Raw genomic sequence first — 25031 nt, 5'->3', positions numbered from 1 at the left:
ATTATTTTCTCTAAACATATCTGTGGAACTACTGATGTGAAGGATTCCGACATTTACGGTGATGGGGTATGCTGAATTGATCTATTTGGTAACTCCGGTCAGCTGCTTTTACCGAGCACCTGTGCAGAGCATTCAATGTGGAACCTGCTTATACAGTAATGTACCACTGAGACATTAGTATTACCTTCAATATTTAATTACTTAGGAGGATTGTTCCTCTCCATCGGACTGTGTGCACACTACTACTCTATTATTTTAGTATTTTGCTTTCAACGGGGATGTTAAAAGTATCTGCATTATAGTTGTCAGACCGGCTACTTATTCTGTTTTTTAGTAACTGATACAAGTGTTGCCGAATAATGCATTTTTTATGGACAGTTTTAGCCAATAAATAGAATTGCTGATTTGAGCTGTTCCTGAGGGCATTATTTGCATCCTGCCATATGTAGATTATACTATTTAATATTAAAATTTAATTAACCTTACGCTCAATTAGTTACATCTCAGCACTATTTTTTTTTGTTTTACATTTTAAAGTTCAAAGAGCCGCATGAGGCCCAAGATCGGCAGGTTGGCCACCAGTATGCATTTAGTTTGTGTACTTGTGCTACCTAGGCAGGGCCGGTGCTAGGGTCAATGGCGCCCTAGGCATTTTGAAAAGTCGGAGCCCCCCCCCCCCCCGCAAAAATCGGTGCCCCCCTCACCCGGTCTTTCCTTACCTTGTCACACCACCGCCGCCTCTCTGCTCCGTCTCCTCCCCTCCACTCACTGACACTAGTGAGTGGAGGGGAGGAGACGGAGCAGAGAGGCGGCGGTGGTGAGCAATAGCCTCTCCCCCCTCCCCTGTACATCTGAATACTGTGCGGCGGCCGTGACAGGTATGGTCAGAGGTCGCCGCACAGTTTTAAAGCAATTTACATTCTTGTGGCGCCCTCCAGGCGCCCTCCAGAGCCCGGCGCCCTAGGCAAGTGCCTAACCTTGCCTAATGGGAGCGCCGGGCCTGTACCTAGGGGAAGGAGTTTCTGAAAGCTCATGTGAATAGTGCCTGCATTGCGACTGGTTGTTTTTTATTTTACAAAATTTTAGGCTTGCTTAATTTTAGAACTGATATTAAATGAATTTCAAAACAGCTTGACCCTCTAGCTATAATTATTACTCTACATCTCCTGTTGGTTGCTGCAGTTATTTTAATCCTATTGAGTCAATTGCAGTTTTAATTCTAGAAACAATAAAGAGACTGTACGTAAAACTATAAGAGCCCATATAAATAAATGGGAGCAAATGGAAACATATTTAATAAAAATGAAAGAAAAATGAACAGTCATATAATTATATATTATTATATTTATATTACAAAATTTAATAAAGCTTGTCTTCAGATAAAAATGTTATGGAGATATATGTATAAATGTTATAGAGATACTGTGTTAAAAGATATTTTTAAAGTAAACCACAAATATTTTCCCCTTAATATGATATAATGGCAGATGTAATAAGTTTGCAAAAAAATGTTTAACCTATTCACTGCTGTATTCATTTCTCAAGCATATAGTTTAGCCTTGATTATATAATGTTGTATGGAAATGCAAAAACAAGGATTCCACATTTAGCCAGATGCATTCTAAAGAATAAGAATAAGGTCATGTGTGATGTGTGGATGTGAAAGGGTTAATCAAAACAATACCACCTGGTTGGTCTAAAAATTACTAAAATTCCCCATAATTATATCTCACACTTCCTGTTAACCTCAAAGTTCTGCCACCACTAAGATCGGCTGACAAGTTTGATCCCTTTTTTAAAGCTGTTATGCGGTTCTTTTTGTAAAATTTCACTCCGGACCAGTTCCGATCTTTGAATACGGATGGTTCAGCCATGAGGCACACAACATAATCTCGCTTTCCGGGCACCCGGCATGTCTGTATAAACCTCATCAGGTGTTACTCCACAGCCTGGACCTCCTCTCTGTCCCAGGATTTCCATTGCACTTCTTTGCAACCTGAAACAAAGTAGAGTGGCTCATTATGGCTCCGCAAAATACAGAGAAGGCAAAGTTCTTCTGCCTAGCAAAACTGTGTGCTACACCTACCTGTGGAAGCCATGGCTGGGCACTGGTCCCATGTTGCCAGGTCCATACACCGCCTCTCTTCTGACCTGGAAGTGTCGAGTAAATGCTTGGCCACTTGTCCCTCTGTCACGGGGGATTGCTCATCATCCGACATGTCGCTCTGCACCTGGACCGGTTCTGAAAAGTAACAGATATGTAAATGACCGAGGTAAAAGTCAAAAGCATACATCAGACACCAGATTTTCCACTTACCGTCCGGATCAATGTGCATATTGTCCAAATTTTTGCCTTTGAATTCGGCCAGTCTGCCATTCTCGAGAGCCATTAACAGTTTGCTGATCTTGGCAAGTTGGAGGGTACCTTCTGGTAGGCAACAATACTGCTGGTGTACCCTGATGTCTTGCCCAAGAAAGTATGCCAACTGATCCAGTTCTGTGTTGTTTAGTTTGAGGACCTTCGAGAGAGTGGCAATGTGCTTTCGAAGCTTCGTGGAAGACAGCTTGTGGGAATGCTTGGCCTCACACTCTCGAGGCAAACAGTCGTATGCAATGGGAGCCTATAAAGTGTGACAAGGCAGCTGGTCTGGTGAACATGTAGACATTTTAGCTATCCACTCCCCATTTGTCACGCTTTTCTGCGAGAAGTTCCATTGCATCTTGCATGGCTGGTGTCAGCAGGATGGGGACTTTTCTCCCTCGTTTTCCTCGGATTTCAATGCGAATGGAGTGCCGGCAGAGCTACATCTCAACCTCTGAAAGCGCTAGGGACACATCTTAGTGGAGATCCAAAGTATCTATTGAGGAGAAGGTAGTCAGCAACATTTTTGAAACTACCCCTTCGCTTATTCGATTGAACAAGATTATCTGTGCCAAGGTGAGTTTTGCAAGTAGTGCCCAGTGGTTAACCATAGGCTTGGTGAATGGCCCACTTCGGTAGACTTGCTGCTTCTCATCGAGGTACAAGTGCATCTTTTTCACATCTTCCGTGCAAGGTGAGATCTGAGGCATGTTCCACTTGGACTTCTTAAGAGTTTTGAAGGCAGCCGATGAGATCAACTCGTTCCATCTCGCCCATATATCTTCCTGAAATTTTGTGTGTTTTCAGCCACAGCAGTGCAGCCCTTCATCATGGCTCAGCACTCCACAATGCTCGCTATCTTTTGCAGCCAGTGCCCGATATTGAGTGCCAGCGAGGGCATCTTAAATGTGCCTGTCTCCTCGTTATAGCCAGCTACAAGCTTCACAGCGTCTACTATGTGCAGAAAGTTGAAGGGGTGGTAAATTCATCCATCCTCTCCAAAGAGGTAGCTCTTCCGGCCTGTAGCAGTAGCCTGTCCATTTCTCTAAGCTTCTGACGGATATACTCGTGCCTACCAACATCTGATCTGACCCGGTTGAATAGATGCTGTCCCATCTGCATGATGCATCGATAATTTTTGACTGCCAGTAAGACTTCATCCTGGGTCATGTCATTCAAGAGCTTCCAAAAGCCATCACTGATGTCAGGTGGAACAGGCTGAGCAAAGGCGCACAGTGACTGGACTTTGTTCTTGCCAGGTGTGAGCTTGTTGCCCATTCGGTATAGCTTACATCTCTTCATGTGTCGCCACAGGTATTTCCTTGCAAACAAGCCCTGGCAGGCTACACAGTGCATGAAGCCTTCAGCATCCATCTTTTTGTCTGGAAGTTTGCATGGGACCAGAACGCCATGGCCTGCCATCATTGCCTCAGTATTGTGTGCAAAGTTGCCCCTTGTCATGGAATTTCAGAGATGGCTGTCTAACCGGTATTAGCGCAACTGAACAGAGAGGTGCGGAGTATAACGTATCCCCGGTATTCAACCAAGGGAGTTTAGGCTCAGCTGCAGAGGGTACGCAGGTCGCGGTTCTCCAAGACAGTCACCATTGTGGCGACAGTAGTAGACAGGCGTAGTCAGGCAGTCCAGGTCAAAGCTAAACGAACGGTACGGTACACAGGGAGGTTCAAAAGAGAAGTCAGGTCAAGCCAAATAGTCAAACCAGCCGGGCAGCGAGGTACCAAAACGAAACACAGTAGAATAGTAACAGGAAGCCGAGTCAGAACCTAAAAACCCTGGATCAGAAGTTCAGGAAGCGCTGGAGCAAGAGTGAACCAACTCTTTGGCAGCCAACATGTGTCAGAGGGTGCTCTATATACCATAAGGTGCATCCTGATTGGGTAAGGGAGATTTGGCACGCTGACTGCCGACAAGTGAGCGGAGATAGTGTCCCGCTGCTAGGCAACTTGATGCGGCTGACGAGAAGGTGCAGCTGTCCGTCTCCTGCACCAAATATCAGTGCGGAGACGGTGCCTGAAAACCCCTATTGTGAAAATGTGCCATCTGCATGCACCTTTCTTTCGAGTGCTTGGGGAATTTCAGGGCCCAGGCTAGTTCAGTCTCATTGCGGTGAACATGCTCCATGTGCTGGGCAATTTGTAGCAGGGGCTTCTCACAGTAAAGGCAGTACTTCTTTTTGTTATACGCCCTGATGCCATCACTATTTCTTTATAGCACTTGGACAGACACTGCGTCGTCTCTCTGACCTTCTGTGTTTAAAACAGGGCTAGCAGAAGCTCGAGAATGGTCGTAGATAGAACTAATCTCTGCATACCTGCACTCTGCTGCGCTGGTGGGCAACGGGGCATCACAGCTGATGTCTGAACCGCTCTCCTCCGAAGTGTCAGGGGCATACTCATCTCCACTGCTCTCTGGGCTGTAGTCGGAGCTACTGGTGGGCTCTGTCATGCTTCACTGTCCCCGCTTTATCTTCAGCAGCAGACGGATTTAGCTGTGTCTTTACCCGCTTGGTGTACAAATTGCCGGCAGGATGTAGTCACTTCCGTTTCCTGCTCCTTCTCCTGCTATGCATTTCGACGGAATACTGGCCAATAGCGGTGGGATGCACACACACTTGTACCAAACAAGACCAGTGGTACTTTTGGTGATTAATTAGAGATTTTTTTAGAAATACAGTAAGAGTAATGAGTCTATATATGATATGTCCTTTTTCAATGTCATTTATATAATGTATACCTTCAAAGTATTAAATAATAGGTTTTCATGTGCAGCTTGATTGTTAATATAATAGCATGGTTTACAAACTGCACATCAAAGCGCCAAAAACCATGCATTTTGGAAAAAACACATTTTTAAATCTCCCACCAAGCTTCCATGTGCTATAAAACTGCATTGGGAACTTTTAAAAATAATAATGTTAATCTATATTCTTATCGCCTCAATTCTATTCGATCAAACACTTTCTGTGACAGATAGTAGAGTCATGGTTCATGGCTAAAATGTGATTCTGTAAAGGAAAAATCCTCACTTCATAGTGCTATATTTAAATTGTTTTGTGTAGGTGTCTAGAAAGGAATAATTAATTGGATGGGTTTTTATTGGTTGTCTGCAAAGTGTTATATCTCCAGGGATGCCCTTACTTGTTTTCTACCCTTGGATTCCAAGTTTGGGCTTCTCTTAACATCAAGTGAACTAGACAACCCTAAAACTTCTTAACCTTTTTAGGCATTGTGGTTGACACAACACTCTGGGTGTTCCACTACACAAAACAGAAACTACTGGATTTGAGGGCATTGAATGTTTCCTTGTTTTCAGTTACTAAGGATACCCACAACAGTTTCAGGTATTTGGGACTTGCTGAGTGAGTTATACCCATGGGTTGAGTGTTTTGCAGATGCCTCATTGATGCCTCTTAGGTTAAATGTACAGAACTAACCATTTTTTATAACTCACCAGGAAATATCATCATCATCATCACCATTTATTTATATAACGCCACTAATTCCACAGCGCTGTACAGAGAACTCACATCAGCTCCTGCACCATTGGGGCTTACAGTCTAAATTCCCTAACACACACAGACAGACAGACACAGACTAGGGTCAATTTGTTAGCAGCCAATTAACCTACCAGTATGTTTTTAGAGTGTGGGAGGAAACCGGTTTACACGGAGGAAAACCACGCAAACACGGGGAGAAGAGTGTATGAGTGTTCTCTCAGCCCTTTCCATCACTGCTCTGTGGGGGTGACACAGAGAAGTGGTTATATGCTCTGAAATTTACTTGCTACTGTTCTCTCAATGCCTTCAATGTACATAACGCAGCATCTCTACTCCCAACAGGATATCTCTGGGGCACTCAGTCAGATGCTGTATCTCTCAGTCATACCTTTATTTTCTGAAGTAATGCTGTACATTCTCCCTGACTGAGCTCATATAGCTGTATTCTGAGGTAAAGTCTGTCTCATTTAACTCATATTCTCTCTGTCGAGACGTACTTATGCCCTTGTGGAAGCAGGCCATGGACCCACTCCCCAAAATGCAAGGGGAATCCCAGTACCTCATCTCCTCTGTCCTAGGTCCCTGGCACTCTCCTATTGCAGAGGTTCTCATCAGGGTTGCCAACTCTGAAATGAAAAACAAGCAACCGCTAAGTGAAGAACAAGCCCAAAACAAGCCAAATAATCATAAAAAGAGCCAAAAAAAAGCAAAAAATGTATTATTGTTTTTATTTATGATACAACTATCAAGATAATATTAATAGTAATGGGATCTGCAGCAGTTTCTGCAGTTACAGTAACTAAAGATGAAGATTCAGGAGTTATAGCTGCACTTTAGGGGTTTGTTTTCCCTGTACACTACAATATATCCCGAGCTTTACACTATAATTACACACATCATGTTCTGTCTGGTCACATATATACTCTCCATATCTACTGCATACAACACAGAGAGGCTCCCCCTAGATCAGCCAAAGCTGAAGTCTACCTACCAACACCTGAGGTCACGCCCACGTAAGAGACCAGCAGCGTCCTTACACTGACTAAAGCGTTGTTATACACAAGGCAATAAAGTTTTTTGAAAAAAAATAAAAATGTTGTGAAGCCCAAAAACCCGCAACCCGCGACCACCAGAAAAACCCTGCAACTCTGGAAAAAAAACAAGCCCAATTATGCTTGTTATAAGTGGAATTGGCAACTATGGTTCTCATCAGCTCATACCAGCCATTTGTTGCTAAGCAACAATTTCTGGTGTGTCTCCTCTGGGTCTTAGTGCCGATCCACACATTCATTTTCCAGGTAGTGTAAATAACAACACTAGAGGGGCATTACACCTTGTATACCCCTTTTCTTAAAATGTTGCACTATAATGGCTGGGGCAATATTCTTCTTACATAACTGTGTTATATAGTTCTATTTGGGGGTGATGGTGCTCATGGAGTTGGTTTTAGTGAAAAGGGGCTAGGTGAATACATACTGCTCACTGTTTTAATTTATTTATTTACGATGCTTATGGCTTTTAATGTATAATACGCTTTAAGTGTAACTTACTGTTATGGATGCATTTTGCGTACTATGCAGAGTAGCACTCATTTTAAGATGGCTACCACTGGCGATAGTGGTGATTAATACCAAGTAAATTGCATCTTTTAAATGGACGCAATTTACGCTTATGTTTTCTAAATAAATTATTATTATTAATATAGTAGATTTTAAGCTTACTTTCAAGTTGAAGAGGGCACAGCTGGAGCGAGGAACGAATGTGGTTCAGAGTGGAGACTGGGACTGTTGTGAGGGTGCATTAGTGTGTGTAATATCAGTGTGGGTAAGGCTGGTGGCTAAAAATTGGAAGGCTGTGGGACAGCTTGATCGGGCATGGTAAGAAATTTCATAAGTGTGGAGAAGTCGTAGGCGGGAGTGAAATGTGGTTAACAGAGACTAATCGAGTCACGAGTCAGTCGTAGATCAAAGTATTTTGAGACGAGATTTAAAATATATGAAAGAGTAGTGTTGTTGAGGTCTTTGTAGGTAAGGATGAGTAATTTGAATTGGATTCTGAAGGGCACAGGGATCCAGTTTAGGGATTTGCAAAATGGTGTAGCTTTAAAGCAACATTTAGGAAGGATTGAAGTTAAGAAACATGGGTAAGGGGAATGTCAGATAGCAGGAGGTTGCAGTAGTCAAGACGGGAGATGAAGTTGCATCCAACTGTACATAAGGTACTGTGTTGCGCTTATGGTTGGGGGGGTTGATGGTTGTGTCTTGCATACATGATGTCAGCACCTCACAATGTGGACTGTTCTCTCTCTTGGCCTCTCTGGTTCTGTCCACGCCTGGTTCACCTCATACCTTGCCAACTGCTCCTTCTCTGTCTCCACGTCTGGTTCTTCCTCCACCCCCTCCTCTCTCCCTGTAGGAGTCCCTCAGCACTCTGTTCTTGGCCTCCTACTCTTTTTGCTCTATACTTCATCTCTTGGTGCTCTCATTTCCTCCTTCGGTCTTCAGTATAACCTTTATGCTGACGACAGGCAACTCTACATCTCTTCTCCTAATCTCTCTCCACCCTCCTCTCTCGTGTATCTGACTGTCTCTCTGCCATCTCCTCATGGATGTCCTTGCGCTTACTCAAAATTAACATCTCTAAAACTGAGCTCAGTGTCTTTCCTCCCTCTAGACTCTCCTCCCACCATGACCTCTCTATCTTTGTTAACAACACAACCATTTCCTCTGTCACTCAACTCCGCTGCCTCAGTGTCACCCTCGACTCCTTTCTCTCTTTTGCCCCCCACATTCAATCCCTTGCCCAAGCCTGTAGCTTCCAATTGTGCAACATCACCTGCATCCGGCCCTTCCTCTCTGTCAGACACCATCCCCGCGCGTCCCCGCTTGCCGGGGACAAACGTCTTCCCCTTGCAAAGCGCTACGTTGCTTGGCAAAGGAGACGCTTCTTCCGGAGATCGCCAGGCGCATGCGCGCCCGTTGCCGCAGCAACGGCTTCCTGTCAGCGGTCTGACCGCCGCCCACTGTCCACCAATGAACTGCTTCTTCCCTCTATTTAAAGATGGCTCTGACACAATTATGGTGCCAGAGCAACTAGTTTATCTAACTTTCAGCATTTCCATGTTCTATTGCATTCAGTCTAATTTCCTGTGTACAGACCCGGCTCCCATTGACCTTGTATTGGATTACCCTCTTGTCTTGTACCACACTCTCTGGATTGACCCTTGGCTTGCTGACTACTCTTTGGATCTTGATTTTGTACCTCGTTTGCCCGCACGTTGCCAGACCACAGCCTGTACGACCACGATTCTCATCGCCACCTCTCGGATAGCCACCTGGGAGGGCCGCGACCTGCACGCCAATATCCGCAGGTAGCCGTATTCTCACATCGTGACACTCTCTCAGGATGCCACCAAAACAATCATCCACATGCTCATCATCTGTCGCCTAGACTACTGCAACCTCCTCCTTACTGGCCGCCCCCTCTCCCATCTTGCCCCGCTCTGCTCTGTTCTCAATGCGGCTTTCCCCCCGGCCCCTCTTTCCTCTCCCCTATGCTTCACTGGCTCCCTTTGTGCCTGATTTTGTTTACCCTCCCTTAGGATTTAAGCTCATATGAGCAGGGCGCTCTTCCCTCCTGTCTTCATACCTGTTCTTCCACTTCGTCTTTACTGCATTTGCCTGCCTGGAGTTTCTAAAGTATTGGTACTTTATGTTTATTGTTCTGTACTGTTTCACCCTGTATAGTCTACTGTTTGTACTGTGTACGGCGCTGTGGAAATCTTGTGGCGCCTAACAAATAAACGATAATAATAATAATAAGCTCTTCTTCTGGTGGGACGTTAACCTCTTTGTTGACCACTCAGCCCTAATAACTGTGGTATTTAGCTTAAGCAAAGCTGTAACCCTGTAGGAAACATCTGACTGATAAAAATCTGATGCATAAAATTTTTCTCAATAAAGATTGGGGTCCTTTTATTCCCAGATCATTGTGTAATGAGGTTAAAGTTTGCAAGACCTCATAGGACTGGTTTTGGTTACAAGTGGCTAGTTGCATTCACAATCTGTAGTCATGTTTAGCTGCCACAAGCAAACACCGTTTTTATATATAATGTTTTCAAGTTCAGGGGATTTTTTTTTTTTGGGGGGGGGGGTGGTTTGCCAAATTTCATGACCTTACACTAACTCAAAACTGTACTGATAAAATTTTATTTCATCCTGTGCGCAGCCCACAAATATTCTTCATTAGCAAATATTTGGAAGTAAAATACTGCTGTAAAAACCTGGAATGTGATGTGAAATCCGAGTCTGAGAAACAAACGTAAAAATAGCTTCTAGTTTGTGTTGTGTGCACAATACCAGCTTCTCCTTTCATAGGATCCCGCTGAAAGCTTATTGTTTAGATTTTGTAAAGGTCAACAAATAAATGTCTTGACCACTTATTGTGAGTAGGAATGTATTAAACAAATGTGACTTTTTCCAGCCGTAATAGACTCACAGTTATGTTATATTGTTGAGTTTTTAAGATTAAACTTTTCTAAAAATCAACTGGTGTTTCTAACAATCAGCAATAAAGTAGTTGGGTTGATTATAGCATTCATTAAGCTGCAGATAAAACCACTGTACCAATAGTAAAAGCTATTTTTTCTTTTAACAATGTACTCTGGTTGTCAATGTACCATGCATCTAGCACCACTACAATGTATGTTATTTATGTGCATCATTAATTTTTGGTGTATAACCTCCTATATAAATAAATGGTGATAAAGATGATGATATAGGAATATATTTATCATAGGGTGAAACCCCTATTGCCCGGGACGGCTTCACTGTCGCAATCCTTGTTCTAATAATAAAAGAAAATGAATGAAAACATGCTTTATTCTGTGAATAAATATTTGTTTTTCAATGAGCAATACTTTTTTTGAAAACATTTAGATTTTTTTTTTTTTTTACAATTACATTTTATTTACTAAGTTGAACTGAAAACCTGATTCTGAGCCATCAGTATAACTGTACATGCGTGATCTTGCTAGAACACAAATGCACATATCCCATCTGACTTGCCCGGCAAAGCAGCAAGTTAACTCTTCACCGCCACGGGCCAGTTTAACTGAGACCTAACGACATCAATGCATACTTGCCAACTTTCCCGGAATGTCCGGGAGACTCCCGAAATCCGGGACGGTCTCCCGGACTCCTGGGAGAGCAGTTAATTCTCCCGATTCCCGGGCGGCTCTACAAATTAAACGTAGGGGTCGGGGCTTACTGGTGCAGTGTAAACATCATTGTGGCCCCACCCCCTATTTTTATTGGCCAAAATAAGTGTTGACTGCTTTGGGGGTGGGGCTAAGAACGCAATTCTTCGAGCCCCACCTCCACACACCCACCTGCCTCCCGGACCTCCTGGGACACAAGTTGCCAATGTTGGCAACTATGCATCAATATGGCGCCTAATGTTACTAGCTCATAATGAATCGATAAGCTAAATATTGGTTCAGTCCACCAAATGACTGCCTCCTGTAGGCTACATGTACACCTTAATTATATCATTTAAAAATTGTAAGTACATGTATTAAAATATCCATAAATAATAATATCATACTCAGTAAGCATAAACGAGGGGGGCTTTATGATATACCAGTAAATTATTTAGATAGGTAAATACACTTTGAAAAGTAATATTATCACAGCACACACAGTAAAACATTTTTAGTGGGGATTTTTTCAATGACCTTGGTATGACCCACAGTATCTCACAATGTGGTCAATGCAATAAAATAAAGATAGTGGAATCTGCCTGAAGCTGTGACATATCCCTGCTGGCTATAACACACTGTATTTTGCTGATCAGCATAGATGCTCCCCTTTATTTTGCTGTACTTGGCTGCTGATCATACCGAAAGCTGCATTGCTGTGATCTGCTGGAGTCCGGCCATAGCTCTGCTACACAGGAAAGGAATATCTTGCTTTTACAAGCAACAAGTAATCTCCCACATGAAAATCTATTCTTTTCTTGATAGCGATTTCATATAAATGTATGGCTTAAATTCAAGAACTAAAAATGTCCATTTCATTTACTGCAGCAGATTTGATTGCAGTCAGTTAGGTTAAAATTGTAGTGTGGAAATGTTTCAGACATGGCATGGTAATCTGATATATTAAGCATTTTAATAAGGATAGAAGATATCTGCAGGTTGGACATTTTCTAGCTCAACTAGATTCCAGGGCAATGCTTGACAATATTCCTGTACCCCCAAAACTTTAACTAATGGGGGTGTGATTATGTAACATAGTGGGTGTGGCAATGTAAATAATGGCACGACAGTCAGCAAGTGCTTGCAGCTCAAATTGTCACTAGACTGTGAATACTTACTCCAAATACACTGTAAGTATGCCCCTTCCAGCCAGCACTGCATTAAAATTAATGACCACCATGTTATAATAAAATTATAATGTTCCAAAATGTAATACTGCTCTGACGAATAACATGCTCTGTAGCCCCCCCACCCAAAATATAATATAGCCCCCAGTAGCTGTGTGGGTGGTTTTTATAATGTGGACTCAATCTAATATTATTATTACTGTTTCTTTATATAGCGCCACCATATTACACAGCAATGTACAGAAAATATTTATCATTCACAACAGTCTCTGACCCACAGGAGCTTACAGTCTACACAGAAACACACACTAGGGTCCATTTTAGTTAGCAGCCAATTAACCTACCAGTATGTTTTTGGACTGTGGGAGGAAACTGGAGCACCCAGAGGAAATCAACACAAACACAGGAAGAACATACAGCTCCACACAGAAGGTGTCCTGGTTGGAATCAAATTGGGGGCTTCTGTTGTTCATCTTTTTACATAAATAAAACTCTGTATATAAATAGCCTTAACTCTCATTTTCATTTACCATTTATCACTTAATTTTGATTAACTGTTTTCTCTCACCACTAAATGTCCCAAACTCTATCTGTATCCAGCTCCATGATCTGCCCCAGCTGCTAATTGTCTTCCGGACACCCCACACAGCATACTTAAATATGTGCAACCTGCCACACACCAGACACTTTCTACACTCCGTGCTGGATCCCCAAAATACAATGGGGCTCATGTAGAGTTGTATGTCTTTCAAGCACAAAATTCCTTATGGACACCACATGTGGTCTGAGCACAAATATCAAATCATATCAGATTTCCTCCATCTCTAGCTGTTATGAGCTGCAGCCAGTGGCGGAACTACCATTGGTGCAGCTGCGGTGCACCGGGGCCCATGAGGATAATGGGGAACTAGTGAGCTGTTGGCCCCGGTTCCCTCCTCCCCACTTCCCTGCGCAGGGGCCAACAGCTAGCTAGTTCCGCCTTTGGCTACAGCGCTGCTTGCAATGTCTCACACTGCAAAGCAGTCTGGGAGGTTCAATTTGGGTTCCAACACAGGTTCTCTTGTAGCCTGGGATGTTCTGGAATCCTCTTCCTGGGCAGATAAGTTAACTGAAACCTCTTGAACACTTGTGACAGCGTCAGGATTTCCTTCACCACAACGTGAGCAAGAGTAGGTTGTCCAGTCTCCATGGGAACTTCTTTTCCCAAAGACAGGTGATAATGTAAGGGCAGCTGCTGGACAGTAGATGAAGCCCTAGAACCAATAAGTGTGTAAGAAGTCTTCATCTTTAGCAAGCCACCTTTCCCATAGAGTGCTATATACTCACAGGTACTCAGGTGCCCCCAGGACTTGAGCTCAGAGTAGGGATTTATTTTGAGTGCCAGGTAATAAAAGAGTAGAGACTTTGAAGTGCATTGGCTGACTGAGGAACAGTAAAGCTGACAGTACACATGAGAATAACTAGAGAGGCAATGGTCAAGGCAGAGACAACCAAAGGTAGAGAGCGGCCGCAGAAATGGAATTCCAGAGGCCACAGGAGATCAGAAATGGAATAGTACATCAAACTAGCAGGCTGCTAACGACTGCACTGGGTCCATATGTAACATTGCAGCCAACTAGGTATCGTGCGCTATCCCTGAACATACCTTACTCACTGTAATGCACCATTGAGTGGATAGGGGACAGCAGTACACAGTAATTACAAGACAATGCAAACAATAACAAAACAATACACCACTGATACACATGATACACTAACAAAATTCAACCACACTGGTCTACCTTTAATGGGGTCCTGACCACAGGGTGCAGAAACACATGGCACCAGGAGAATTTACCAGGACCAATTGACCATTTTACAAAAATGGACGCTGGGGATTTTGGGGACCAGTCTGTCTAACTGGGACTGATCTCCTACTCCTTGCAAGCTCAGCACTGGAATTGTTAACACAGCGGAATTAGTGCCCACTTTTGCAGGCTATGAGGCTAGTTACTATGTCCACAGGCTTCTAATTTTGATTGAATTGCAAGGCAGACTTTCAAGCCTGAGAGTACAGTGGCAAAAATAAATGTAATAAAGCCTACACTTTAAATAATGGGATGCCCATGCCTTGTGCCCATCTATCAGAGGCACACGTCTAGTGACTAAAATTATGTACATGGGCCTTGTGTCCGACATTGGGGTGTCAGTATCTGCCTCGCTTCTTCTGCAGCATCTTGTCAGGATGCTGCTTAATGTCGGCAGTTCCTGCCTCTGGGATTGGATTGGATTTTATTATTGTGTTTCACTGAATGTATTATCCGGCAGTACCTCTGATCCACCAGAGGTGCTACTATTGTGCTTTGCTTCTGTCTTTTAGGAGTTAATTTTTGCACCAATTATCTCCTGCACCTGGGTGTTCCCTTTTTATACCTGCCTCTCTCTCTTTCCTGTGCTGGTCATTGTTGTTATGTGTTGCAGTGCTCTTCCTTGTTGTGCTCCTGGTTCACCTGTTCCCTGGAAGTTCTACAAACTACCTGTTCACCAGCATCAGCTGTGTTCCTGTTATTTGCTTTCTTCATCTCCCTGCAATCCCTGTTCTATATCTCCACCATCCAGCTTGTACCATACTGTATTTTCTGGAAATATATCTGCAATAAATATTGTGTATTTCACCATATTCCGGGCTCCTTAGTTGTGATTTTATGCATTGAAGCGTGACATGGGGTCAGTGGCTGAAATAAGAACATGTATGTGAAGCATACTTACCTGCTCAGTGCAGGAAACAGACCTCTTCCCCATCATTTCCCTCTTCTCCAATTCTTCTAGCCGGCAGCACCTCTTCTCTTATTTGGTGCTGTATGGTCTTCTCCTGTTGCTTGTGCTGGCATCTCTCTTCTTTCTTTGCGCTCCTGCATCTCTCTTCTTGTGTTCTCCCTTGAGCCTTCTGCAACGGTCTGACTAGACCAGTGCAGGTGGTGGGACTTAGCAACTTGGCGAGCCGCGATTGGCTCGCCGCATTGCAAAATTCAAATGGCCAACTGTGAGCCATGACTCTCCAGAGACTTTCCGAGATAGCACCATCGGTGACCAGCAACTTTTCTATGGCTTTAATACTACTGTATTCAAAGTCAAAGATCAGGAAGGCATAATGATCCTTTCATTGAATCTTCTGTAATAAATTTAAGTAAATTGGTGGAACCACGGATGGGTGATCTCAGAGTACACTCCCAAAGTTGTAAAAATGTACAAATTTTAAACAAAAGTAAGTGTATAAGGGACTCCAACCTAGAGATGATAGAACCCCATGAGGTATAGCGAAAATTTGGGGCATTTCTGTAAAATGTTAGTAGATAGCAGTGACAGGATAAGTTCTTAGCATAAACTTCCATTCTTCCCTTGAAATGACTTTGTCCTTAAAAGCATCTAAAAGTACCCCAAGTTTCCCCTGGGAATTGGGAGTAAGGTTTACTCTTGCTCAGTCACAAGGAGGATACAGAAAGAAAGGGCGAGTGTTTGTTGCTAAAGTGGGTGAACATCATTGAAGTGCCTACCTCTCTGTTCTATCAGTGACACTAGAAGGGACACTAGAACCCCATTTGGATTTGCAACATTTAATTTGTTTTGTCTTCTGGAAATTAAATATTTAGTTAGGTCTGAGGAGCCTAATGCCATTTGACCAGAATATGTCCATTATTACTAGTGAGAGTAAAAATTTTTGCATCTGTCTGGAGTTGAGTGAATTTGTATGATGACATAGTTTCGGATTTTATTAAAGGTGTTTTTACTTTCAAATCATATCTCTTGTCCATGGATGTATTTTTTATTGGATGTCTTGTGACATTCTCCACTGATTACTCAGCGCTGTAAGTTTCCTCCGGGTGCTATGATTCCCTTCCACAGTCCAAAAACATGCTGGTAGGTTAATTGGCCTTTGACTAACTGGACCCTAGTGCGTGTGTGTGTGTGTAAGCGAATTTAGATTGTGAGCTCCAATAGGGCAGGATGATGTGAATAACTGAATGTTCTCTGTACATTTCTGGGTACTATGATTGGCGCTATTATTATAATTATTATTATTATTTATTTATTTATAAGGAGCCACAGATTCCGTAGCTCTGGATGCAGAAGCAAGTATCTAATAGATGAAGTAATGCACATAAGTAGCACAGATGAGTGTGAGTAATACTATGGGGACTCACACAGAGCGCAGCAAAAGGCGTGACAGGACGTATGTGGGACATAGACAGACATGGGACAATAGGTAGAGAGGACCCAGCCCACGAGGGCTTACATTCTAAAGGGAGGGGTGGTGAGAGACAGTAGGACCAACTGGGAGATAAATGGAGATGGCAGACGAGGAAGAGGAGGTGATGGATAGAATGGATAGGAGGTGGTAGGATAGGCGAGCTTGAACAGGTGAGTTTTGAGTGAGCGTTTGAAGGACTGAAGATTGGGGGAGAGTCGAGTCAGACAGGGTAGGGAGTTCCAAAGATTAGGGGCAGCGCGGCTATATAAATAAACTATAACAAATTGTGTCAGATGTCACTTCGCTACAACATGTAATTTGCTACTTGGGGTTCTAATCTGAGAGCAATAATACTTTTTGCTAATATGATTTAAATAGCAGAAATATGCTGTCATTTAAAATCACCAAAGACTACTTGAAGAAGTAAAATAAGGAGTGTACTTTAATGTTATGTAACGTAGTTATGGCTATAAATATGTGGTGATTATTGGAAAATGCCAGGAGATAACAACCCATCTGTCTTCTATGGCTGGTAGACTTCTCGTTTTGGACTAAAATGCAAATATTGTATATCTATAAAATGTAAGTACGATTTTTTCTGTAATAATAAACAATAAAAGCACTATCGTGACCCATTGGATATACTTACCACCATCTAATGTATCTAGCTGAGAACTGAAATGCGTGCTGGTTCTCAGTAAAATTTGGCTTGGGGCTATGAGCACCTGGTTTCATTACACATAGCAAAGAGACTGACAACCAATGTTTTGATTGTTTACATGATATTAGATTGGATGGTTGTCTCGTCTCACAATCAATAAACCTTTTGTTGAACGTGTTTAAATTAGTATTAGAGATAAAAAAAATAACAAAAAGAATTAAGAAATATTATACGTCAGTGTAAATATCCTCCCAGGAATATATTCCAAGTAGGAACCTCACAAAGATGGGAAACGCTTAAGGGAAAGACTACTTGAGAAAAACTATGAACAATTTCTACTGTTGTCTTCAATATTGGAAATGTGTCAACTTATAAAGTCCAATACCTGCTGTCAACATATACATTTATACTTTGTATAAAACATACTTAATAAAAGATATACTTGGTATACCATACAAAGTAAGGCACAACATGCAGTGAAAAAAGTAAAAAATAACAAAACATACATTTTGTACCTGCATTCCCATGGATTACCCACATGAACCCATGCCCACCATATCTAATTCCATATCCAGAACAAAATAACTATCTATATTATTATAAGTGAAATGTAGCAAGTGATACACTGCAGCCACATCATGCTTTAACTATGATTTCCATGTACTGTATTGTACTAGTTGAATGTGTCTTGCATACTTCTGTTCTATAATCTGTTTTAATTATTGGCTACACTTAATTTTTTTTTTTAATAAAAATATTTTATATAAACATATCAGATGCCCCCTTTTTATGTAGACAATGTAGCTCTAATAAATATCAAGCTCAGTTTCAAAGCTGGGAACACAATATATACAGTACAATCAAATCATGAATTCGGAGATGTTTTAGTGTACAGTTGATTTAATGATGGCATTTTCTTGTCTACTGTCACACTATATCAAGGTCCAGGGTTCCCAGAAGCTTGGAATCAGACACCCTACATCAGCCTGGGCAACCAGTGACTCTCAGAGGTGTTTCAAAACTACAAGTCCCAGCACACCTTGCCAGCTATCATCTGGCTATCTGCTTGCAGGGCATGCTGGGGCTTGTAGTTTCACAACCCCTGGAGAGTCACAGGTTGTCCAGGCCTGTCCTACACTATCTAAGTGAGATGATGTGCTGAAAAATGAGAAAAGGCTATGGGAATGGTGGAGAACAGTTAGGGTAATGTGGAGCAGAATGACATCATACTGAGAGAACCAACATCGGAAGCTACAAATCAAGGTGTAGGAACACATCTAAAGCACTAATAACATACTAAGCACAATGATAATCATTTCTACAGTATAATTAACTGTACAACTTTGTTTTGTAATATAACATTTATAATAAAAAAGAGGTACCTATTGTACATATTGGTCAGATTTTGATGCCCATCTACCGAGACAAGATGGGAGATCTTGTTTGGAATCTGATTTGTTTTTAGGGAATATGGCTACATTGGAAAGATGCCATTTGTAGGAACCTAGCTATATGCTACATAACAAATCTCCAGCTTCAGATAGACAGGAGCCACACATAACTACTCTGTGCTGTTGGAGGACAATGCTTATTCCAATATCTAACTCCCATACTGTAGCTTTCTGCTCACCCCACATTCTTCCTCACATCACAATACTGCCTCTGTCTTTGGTCGAATCAGAAATCTGTCAAAACTTTAGAGATTTGCTTTCGGCAATTGATTTCATGAATTGGACATGATTTGCCAAAGAGTTGCAGAATAATTTACGCATCCCTGTAGTATAAAAAAAAACACATTTACAAAGCAGCATTGATGAATGATCATCTATTCCTGGAGCACTGCTCTACAATTATTCATACTTGCCAGCTCTCCCTGAATGTCAGGAGGACTCCCTGAAATAGGGGTGATCTCCCTCACTCCCTGAAGAGTCTGGCATTCTCCCTGATGCTGAGCCAGTACAAGACGTGGTTGGCCATTTTCATGGAGACCAAGATTTAATCAAAGACTGACAGGTAAGACAACATGACTTCAGTAATGGAGACACAAATGTAAAAGACACTTCAGTCTCTAGAGATTCATTAGCTGCTTTTCTTTAATGCATAGTTGCCTAGTTTCCTCGGAGTGTCCGGGAGACTCCCGCATTTTTGGGAGACCTCCCGACAGAGCAGGTCAACCTCCCGGTTCTCGCCCCTGCAATAGATAAGTGGTGGGGACAGGGCTTAGTGACGCAAATATTGTGTCATCTTAGCCCTGTCCCCTGCTGTAATTTGCCAAAATTGTGACAAACGTTTTGGGGGCGGGGCCAAAATTATGCGATTAGTCAAGGCCAGCCCCCGCACGCCCACCTCCCCCAGGATCTCCCTGAAGCCAAAGAGGAAAAGTTGGCAAGTATGCAATTATTTTCTATTATGGCTGCTCTGGCAGTGATTAATTGACCAGCCCCTCTCACCCAATAAATTTCAAATTTTATAATTTTTTCACAGTACCAGCACTGTTTAAAGTGCATTAAATAAATACGTGGAAATAAATTAATGTAAAAAAATATGGGTACTCTCACAAATCCTTCACCAACCTGGTACAGCCTGGGACAATTTCCACTATAAAAGGGGAGACAACAAGCTAGGGGTACACAAAGCTTAAACACAGACCCCGGTTAACTTGGCTCACACTTAATTCTGACTGTGACGTCAGTTATTTTGCTCATTTGAGCTACTTAGCTGGTGTAGGTCCAACTGATTTTATTTTACTAAATATAAAAAGACTGTACTTGATCTATGTGCCTTAATTTTGGCAGTGCCAGCATGTTGTGCTATCCCCATTCACTTTTAAAGAGGCAACATACTGTGTGCGTGTTAGGGAATTTAGACTGTAAGCTCCATTGGGGCAGGGACTGATGTGAGTGAGTTCTCTGTACAGCGCTGCGGAATCAGTGGCGCTATATAAAGAAATGGTGATGATGATGATGATACTGATGTCCAATATCTGAAGTATTATATCAAAACTAACAAACAAAGCAACATATGAAGGTTGTTTAAATCTTAAAAATACCCAATTGATATATACGTATATTACACTTCCAGAGTAAAAAGCAAGGAGAGTAGGGTGCATTTTCTTAATTTACTGTTGCCATATGTTTTTGTAAGATATGGGTCTGAATTTTTTTTTCCCTGAATAAGTATTTGTTCTGCTTACATTTATTTCTAAATAGAGGTATACTGCAACATTCTATGAATCCCTTTGTAAACTCAGAACATTGACATCTAAATTACTGAGGATTACAAGCAGAATTTATGTTAACATTTTGTAACATCTCACTTACACAACAAACCTGCCAAGTATCTTCATTTCAGTGGGAGGCAGCTGCTTCTCGAACTACGCAAGGAATTGTGTGTGTAAACATCTCTTGCTGGGCACTAAGCTCAGTCTTGTCAACTGTACATGATGCCAATTCTTAAATTGGCATGCCCAACCAATTTCTTCAACATTTTTTTCAAAAATGTGCTTTCAATCATTTTTGTTTCAGGTGATCTGTCATCATGCTAAAAACAAAATATATTTAAACATGAGCAAAAGTTTTCAAAACTGTTCCGCTAAATTTTCACCTTGTTCTGTATTTAGCTTAGAAATGTTGCCCCGTTTTGCTGGTGAAAATTTGCCTTACGTTTTCCTGGACCCACTACAACCACCCAGCACAGCAGAAAAAATTCACTGTCGTCTTCCTAGCAAAATAGAAATTTACAATACAATGCGGAATGGTGAAGCAAATTCTGTATTTTTTATTTCTTTTCTTTTTTTCATCTTATTTCTTTATTATTAGTAGTAACATTGCTAATATTATTATTAGTGGTTGTAGTAGTAGAACTATCATTTGCTATTGTTGTTTTGTTTGGATTAGAATGTTTACTTTACTTTAGAAAAAATATTTTAACTCTGCAATTTTAGAGGTCTAAATATTTTTCTAAATATTATGATAATAATAAGGTTGTATTCCCATCATTACTATAATCAATTTGTGAATTTGTCTGTTTCGATGTTTATACATAGCAAGGAACATATTTGTTATATCGTCCGTAGTATCTTCATGAACCATTTGCTAGTATCCAATATTAGATAATATTCATTTAAGCTAGCAATCAGCTTTTAGAATAGACATAATATATATTGGCATTTCATTAATAGATTTCAGATTAGTAACTTTGGCACCCAGCTACATACATCTTGGATGTTAAATGGTGGGGAAAATAAGTGAAAATTTTTCAAAACAATTCCATTAAATATTTGCCCCATTCCCCATTTGGCTGCAAAATTTAGCACATTTCGCTGGCAGGATATTCCTTGTCCTACTCCAACCACATCATACAGCAGTGAATTCCCTGTTGTTGTCCAATCTCTATTCATAGACTATCAATAAGTGATGGACTGCGTGGTGGCTCAGTTAGCACTTCTGCCTCACAGTGGTGGGCTCATGAGTTCAATTCCCAACCATGATCTGTATATTCTCCCCGTCAGTAGCTGATGATGATGGTCTGCGTTCGTCCCTCTGGACCTTCACCAGCTTCTTCTTTCTTTGGGGTCAGATTTGTTTTTGCTAACTTGCAACACTTGTTTATCTAACTGATATAGATGTCTCTTTCTTTTAATAAATGTATTGTTTTATATTATGACTGCGATTAAGGGGGATGTTCGACCTTTTTGAAGGGTAGAGGGCCGCCCTATGTGATCCCAGATTACCCACAGGTACTGCTACACCATATAATTGTACCATTCATTTTAGAAATTGTCTTTGAGATGAAGTGGCCACAAATGCTGATGTTCGATTTGTTGTTAAACTAGTCACACACAATGTTAAGATTTTTTTTTTAAGTTGTCTTATATCACAAATCATCATCATCAGCTATTTATATAGCACCACTAATTCCACAGCGCTGTACAGAGAACTCACTCACATCAGTCCCTGCCCCATTGGAGCTTACAATCTAAATTCCCTAAAATGCACATATTCACCCCGAGAGAGACTAAGGTCAACTTAATAGCAGTCAATTAACCTACTAGTATGTTTATGGAGTGTGGGAGGAAACGCAATCACGGGCAGAACATACAAACTCTATACAGATAAGGCCATGTTCGGGAATTGAACTCATGACCCCAGTGCTGTTAGGCAAAAGTGCTAACCACTGAGCCACCACACTGTCACATTAACATATAAATATCTTCTTTTCAAAAGAAATGCAACTGCAAGAAGATATGAACTAATGTCATTGGTAGTAGACAATTCTCAAGAATTTATATCCTTAAACCTTCCAAAAATGTGATTAAAATCAGAAAGAAATGTCTTTAAAGTGAATTTACTGGCATTGACCATTGGAAACATTAAAAAACAGCAAAAAAAAAAGAACGGTTACTTAAGTGGTAAAGCTGTCTATCACAAAATAAATTAAAGAGAGGTTTTAAATGGCTATAAAAAAAAAAGAGTTACAAACACTGGAGAAATGTCAAATAATTAAGCCAAGATAATTTAAGAGCTTCTCCTCCCACTCTTTGTAGCACTGTGTTTGGCAGTGATCGGCTATGGGAGACGAGACATATCAGGACAGGGGTGTAACTAAAAATGTGTGGGTCATAACGTCATACCTACCACAATGTCTGCTCCGTCCCCAGTCGGTATCCAATTGGGCAGAGCACTAATTGCATTAGTTGCAATCTGGCACATAAGTATGATTTATATTATACGTTGTATCGTCATTATTTTCCAAATCATTTGACTCCCTGGATAAATTCATTGAGAAGCTATATTAAATTTGTACTTTAAAGCACACTTTTCCTCTGGGGCAGGGACCCCTATGCCGCTGGGCCCCATAGTAGTCATATGGACTGCTATGACTATAGTTATGTCCTAATGTCAGGAGAACATGGTAGACCAGCGTTGTCGGTAGCCTATCACAGGTCTCCTTCTCTTTAAAATTACTTACTGCTGGTTGCTGTCCATTACAATGTGATATTGCTGTGCCTGAAATTCTTTTCTTGTGATGAAGCTGGTGGGAAACCTGTGAAACGCGTAGAAGTGATTTAATCATCCATTCCAAGGGAAATTCACAACCTGACTTTGTATTGGAACAAATTTTTCTTGGTAGTTTCTGCTACTTGATAGCTCGGAACCCAATGTCATAATGTAGTTGTAAAATTATTAGTTAATATTTTTAATTGTATTAGACAATACTGTAGTTTTTCTTTTTCAGAATCAAGATGTTTTAAATATAATTGGCCGGCTGTGGATTTCACAACCTAATACAATTATTCAAGGGTTCTTTAACGCATATATGCATAGCCGTAACGAGGCAGGTGCGGGCGGTGCCGTCGCCCAGGGTGCAAGGCCAAGGAAGCGCAGCAGCCGCCCACTAACTGCCTCTGTATCTTCACCCCTTCAGTTCTGCAGTGAAACGCATGTGCGTTCCACTGACAGGAAGTTCGGCATTTGGAACGCAAACTTGCTTTCCAAATGCTGAACTTTCTGTCTGTGGAACGCACATGTGTTCCACTGCGGAACTGAAGGGGTGAAGAATCTCTTCAGACCTTCACGTAGTTTCTTAGTGCTGGGGGAATAATTACTTGTGTCCATGGTGAGAAGCAGAGGGGGGGCCTTGGGAGGAGCCCTACCCTCCTTTGGCAAGGGCAGAAAAGCCAGGTCGTGGGACCCTCCCAGGATTACCTTGGTATCCCATTAGGCCAGTCCGACCCTGAATATTTTTTTTATATATATGCGCGCCAGAAATTAACTTTTTCATTTAAAAAAAAAATTGAGTATAAGTGCCGGTTGTCAGCAGACATGGGATTTGCTGGATTTATTTTATTTGCAAGTGACACTTTTTAAGATTGAGGAGAATTGGCTTAAAAAGTAAGTTTACTTATTAATAGTAGTAGTTAGATAATTGTCTAGTTAAAATGATTAAAAATTTAATTTACGAATACAGTCCCTCCTCTCTTGCCCAGTAAATGATGCCCACAGCATGGTTCTGTCTAACTTGCCAAGATGGTGTTAGGAAAATAATTCCTGCAGTAGGAAATGTGACCAACTCATGCTGTTGCTGTAGATGGGACACAGAGCTATCTGTGGGAGTGTAACATTAAAATTGATGTACCAATATATAGCAATGGGCAGATAAATTGAATTTCTCTCTCTCTCACTCTCTCCACTCTCTCCACTCTCTCCATACTTTAAATGGTCATTAGGGCAGAGAACCGGTTGTTCATTTATTTGAATCCCACCACTGTGTATATATATATATCATGCATTTGCAAATATGTGTAACAGAATTCTTTCAGTAAAGTGCTAGCCACACCCCCACATTAGGTTGGCCACACCCACTCGGCAAATGTCACTCCCACTTAGATGGAGGGCATCAGTTCCCTGTCTCGTCCAGGGCACTAAAATGTCTAGTTACGGCACTGCATATATGTGGTGAATGCATACTTATGTTTGCACATACAGTATATTCACTTAGATATTTACAAATTGAACAACATGTGATGTTTATAAAACAATGCCATGGCTCAGATAACATCACTAGAAAATAACAATTGGCATCGCGCACACAGAGAGCACTATGGTGCTGATGGAGTTTCAACGCAATTGCCTAAAAAGTTGCAGAGGCAAAAAGCGTTCATAAAAAAACAGAAATTGAGCGAGGATGCAACGTTGGATGAATCGCAAGATGCGTGGAGCGCTGCGCCAGTTGCATTTGTGGCAGGTTTATGTCAGGTGTACATTAGATACACTTACATGCATTTTTTTAAAACTTTTGTTTTGATAGAGAATTCGCTATTAGGTAGTAATACAATAAAAAAAACTATAATAAAGCAGATATAACTGTTCTTCTTGTG

General features: G+C 41.5%; 1 long non-coding RNA gene across 4 annotated transcripts in view; it reads right to left on the bottom strand.

The window, feature by feature from the left end:
• The window catches only part of LOC142143511 (uncharacterized), a 44748-nt gene that overhangs the window by 17115 nt on the left and 2602 nt on the right, over window positions 1–25031 (bottom strand). For 2 of the 4 annotated variants that reach the window (XR_012689540.1, XR_012689543.1), the window contains exon 4: window positions 20756–20872. The exons of 1 other annotated variant lie outside the window; for it this stretch is intronic. This is a non-coding gene — a long non-coding RNA (uncharacterized LOC142143511). Of the gene's footprint in view, window positions 1–6438; window positions 6506–20755; window positions 20873–25031 lie in introns of all 4 variants that reach the window. One more of the 4 variants, XR_012689542.1, reaches the window with a different exon arrangement.

The sequence above is a fragment of the Mixophyes fleayi genome, chromosome 3, assembly GCF_038048845.1.
Source record: "Mixophyes fleayi isolate aMixFle1 chromosome 3, aMixFle1.hap1, whole genome shotgun sequence".
NCBI classification, from domain to species: Eukaryota; Metazoa; Chordata; class Amphibia; order Anura; family Limnodynastidae; genus Mixophyes; species Mixophyes fleayi.
The sequence above is the reverse complement of the archived record's forward strand: the minus strand, read 5'-3'. Positions and strand labels throughout refer to the sequence as shown.